The sequence below is a fragment of the Passer domesticus genome, chromosome 9 (assembly GCF_036417665.1).
Source record: "Passer domesticus isolate bPasDom1 chromosome 9, bPasDom1.hap1, whole genome shotgun sequence".
Lineage (NCBI taxonomy): Eukaryota > Metazoa > Chordata > Aves > Passeriformes > Passeridae > Passer > Passer domesticus.
Genome location: NC_087482.1, coordinates 11,534,362 through 11,538,283, shown reverse-complemented (window position 1 = coordinate 11,538,283; position 3,922 = coordinate 11,534,362). Strand labels below are relative to the sequence as shown.

Genomic DNA, 3,922 nt, shown 5'->3' with positions numbered 1-3,922 from the left:
GCTTCACAACTTCAGAGCGCCAGGCTAATGGAGAATCCTTCCCAGCATCCCAGTCTGGAAGCAAACCAAGATGAGAACTGTTTCCATTGTGTGCCAGGGCTGGCTCTGGCCCTGGGCTGGCGGCAGGGCTCCCGCTCGGGGCTGCTCCTGTGCCTTGGGCCTCTGGGCACTCAGGGCCAGCTCCGCAGCAGCTGCAGCGCCAGGGACGTTGCTGCACCAGTCGCGTTTCCCTGGGGCTCTGAACCAGCTCCAGAGGCCTGGAAGCCGAGGCGCCTCCAGCTTTGGCTGCTGCCGGGCCGGGCAAGGGCAGGCCCTGGGGGAAGAGCTGCTGCCACACAGCCCCGGCCGGGCCTGAGCCCGGCACAGCAATTACCTGCTGTGCCTGTGCCCGTGTCTGGAATCGCCTTCCTTCCTGCAACAGGGGCTGGCACCGAAGATGGAGTGCTTCCTTCAAGAAATGCCACCTTCCACTGAAGCACTATGTCCATCTCTTGACAAAGGAAGGGAGACAGCTGCATCAGATGGGGCTGTTTCCCACTTGGGCGGTGGCATCAGAGGTAATATTTGTGAAATTTATGGTGCAGGAAAATGGCCAGATTACAGTGGCATGATGAGAGCACTTCCAGCTCCAAACAGACACCCTTTTCCTAATCTGCAGGGCTGGATATAGTGGGGGATCTCAGGGTGTGTTACAGTTTGGGCTGCCTGTCAGCTGATGCCAAACGCCTTCCTACAGAGGCTGGGCAGAAGCTGCAGCCAGGCCAGGCTGGGAAACAGCCCTGCAGGGTGTGAAAGCAGCAGCGGGGCAGCGAGGCTGCCATGGATCCCTTCCCGCTGTGCCGGGTACGGCGTGTACAGATGTGCAGCCAAAGCCCCCGGCTGCTGAGTCCCAGGGGAAGCATGAGGGAAATGCACCCACCTTCTCTTGTCTGCAGGGGTTCCTTAAGCTCTCGCCTCATGTGTTTGGATGGTTCCAGGGATATCTTATCTGTTGTATCTTGGATTTTCCCTGTTGGAGTACCTTAGAGAAAAATATTTCCATTTCCCTGGAATGGATCCTACAAAAGCAAGGCTCAGCCTGTGGGGTCAGCAGGGACACACTACTCACTCCTGTGATGGGAGCTGGGCTTGAGTGCAACATCCAAGGTAGGAGCTGGAGAAGTCTTCCCTGTAGACACATCTGTAACACAACAGCCACAGAAGCTTCTGTCACCTGGTTCCTGCCCGCTTGTCTACAATTCTTCCTTGGTGGCACGCTGAGAACATACCTGCAGGAGGCTCCAAGGGCTTCAAAACTTTATTCATCCAAGCTGATGGAGACGCCCTCCCAGACACCTCATCTAGAATGGAGCACAGATGAGAACATTTTCCAGGGTGTGCTGGGATCCCCTTCTGCCACAGAGAACTGGGCACTGCAAGGGGGTCGGCTAAGGCCGTGGGAGCCAGATGTGAATAGACATGGCCAAAGGTGCACAGGGGCCTGGGGAGCTCTGGGCTGTCTCCTGATCACTTTCCACACTCTTTCCCTGCCCTCAGCAACATCCCAGGGAGAGGTGGCTGGAGCAGTGCAGGGCCCCGGGGTTCTCTCCCTCAGACACAGAGGAAATCCTCTCTAAAACCCCGGGGAAAACTGCAGCAGGCAGTGACACAGGTATCCATCCCTCCCTCCCTCTGTCCCTCCTGCCCTCCTTCTGCGGCGACAGCTCCCAGATCCCAAGGGCAAACAGCCAGGCCCTCTCAGGACACACTGGAGCCTTGCTCTCCCCCTCTGTCCTTTCCCCACCGTGGGCACCCCGTGCAGTCACTGCCAGGTTTCAGGACATGTCTCCCATGGAGTGACCCCAGCAGGACTGCTCAGTGCCCTGAGCCTGCTCGGGATAATTCCCCTGGGCTGTGCCGCTCTAGTCCAGGCTGTGCCTGCACTGCCAAGCAGCAGAGAGGGCAGCTCAAGCCTCAGCAGGGCTCAGGCCCAGAGGCACAGCAATTACCTCCTGTGCCTGTGCCTGGCATGGCCTCCCTTCCTTCAGCAGAGGCTGGCACGGAACCACTGCTTCCTCCGGGAAATGCTTCCATCTGCACAGGCTCTCCTTTCATTTCTGGAGAATGAAAAAGAGACAGCTGGATCAGATGGAAACATTCCTCATTGGGAATGGGCCATGGATCCCATCCCGCTGTGCCGGGAACCATGCGTTCAGATGTGCAGCCAAAGCCCCCGGCTGCTGAATCCCAGGGGAAGCATGAAGCAAATGCACCCACCTTGTCCTCCCTGCAGCATTTTCTTCAGCACTTGCCTCGTCTGTTTGGATGGTTCCAGGGATATCTTCTCTGTTGTGTCTTGCATCTTCCTCTTTGGAGGAACTTAGAGAAAAATATTTCCATTTCCCAGGAATGCATCCCACAAAAGCAGGGCTCAACTTGTGGGGTCAGCAGGGACACACTACTCACCCCTGCCATGGGGGCTGGTCTTGTTGGCAATAACCACCAAAGGACGTATGAATCTCCTCCCTGCAGACACACCTGTAACTCAACAGCCACAGAAGCTTCTGCCATCTCTGCTGATCTGCACGGGCACCACTGAGCCGCAGGAGCGGTGAGGGGATCGTGCAGGGCACGGGCACACACGTGCATGGTTCTGTGCTGGCACCTGCAGCGCTGCCTCCCTGGCCCAGCTTTGGGCTCTGAGCTGGCAGCTCTCCCAGGGGAAAGGCCTTGACCTACCCTCACCATCTCCCAGAGCCTCAGTCCTGGATGTGGGACCTTCACCGGCAGGTTCAGCTGCAAAGAAAGGCAGGACAGAAGAGTTCCTGTGGCACTGCAGGAGATCCTCAGGCTGCCCACAAGGCTCAGCCCCGGGGCACAGCCCTGGGCCCGGCCCCTTCCCTCTCTGCTCTTCTCGGTGACTGCACAGAGCACACAGAAGGACACACTGGCATTGCACACAGGAGGAAGATTGAAAGCTAAATGCTCCTTCCTCCCACTGACAGTGATTCTGTGGGAGCCCTCAGGCCTCCAGAAGGGAGCAGGGCAAGGTTTCCAGATTCTTTCAACCTTAAGATTATGTTAAGGGAACTGGTTAATAAGTGAGCTTTTGTTGAATTGATCCTGATTATTTACTCAGGAAAGGCAGAGTGAAAACTTGCCTCCAGCATCCTCCAGGAACTTCAAACCATGCTTCATGAGGACTTCCTGAAAACCCATGTCATGATTCCAGTCTAGAAGGGAGCAGAGATCAGAACCATTTCCATGGTGTGCTGGGATCCCCTTCTGACTTAGGGAACTGGTCACTGCAGGGGTTGGGTAAGGCTGTGGGAGCCAGAAGCGAATGGAGATGGCCAAAGCTGCACAGGGGCCTGGGGAGCTCTGGCCTGGCTCCTGGTCACTCTCCAACCTCTTTGCAGGCCCTTTGCAACATCTCTGGAGGGGTGGCTGGAGTAGCAGCCCAGGGCCCGTGGGGTCTCTCTCCCTCCCACAGAGGAAACCCTCCCTAAAGCCCTGGGCAAAACCATCCCCAGCGCTTCCCAGGGAGCAGGGAGCGCTGTCCCGGGAAAGGGCAGCCAGGCTGCCGGCTCACCTGCTCGCCGCGCTTGCAGCGGAGCAGCCTGGGCAGCCCTGGCAGGCAGGGCCACGGCCAGGAGCAGCAGGAGTAGGAGGCGCAGCGCAAGGGCCATGGTGCCTTGTCCTCCGCCAGTCCCGCAGCTCTTGCTGCCACCGCTGTCCCGACACCGCTGTCCCAACGTCAGCACCGCTGCTGCCACCGCCGCTGCTGCCGCAACAGTTGTGCTCAGGGACTGACTGCTGGCTCCTTGTGCTGCTGTGCAACCACGGGGCTCTGGCACCTCTGGCACCTCTGTGACCTCAGGGCCTGCTGAGAGCTCAGCCAGCTGTGACCCCAGAGCCCTGCTGTGACCTCATGGCCTCAGCT

General features: G+C 58.4%; 1 long non-coding RNA gene across 1 annotated transcript; it reads right to left on the bottom strand.

The window, feature by feature from the left end:
* Nucleotides 1-375: 375 nt before the first annotated feature.
* LOC135307470 (uncharacterized) lies at nucleotides 376-1,183 on the bottom strand. Its single transcript, XR_010368192.1, has 3 exons — nucleotides 1,109-1,183; nucleotides 920-1,021; nucleotides 376-490 (listed from the first exon to the last, which is right to left on the bottom strand). It is a non-coding gene; the product is annotated as an uncharacterized LOC135307470 (long non-coding RNA).
* Between the last annotated feature and the right edge of the window lie 2,739 nt (nucleotides 1,184-3,922).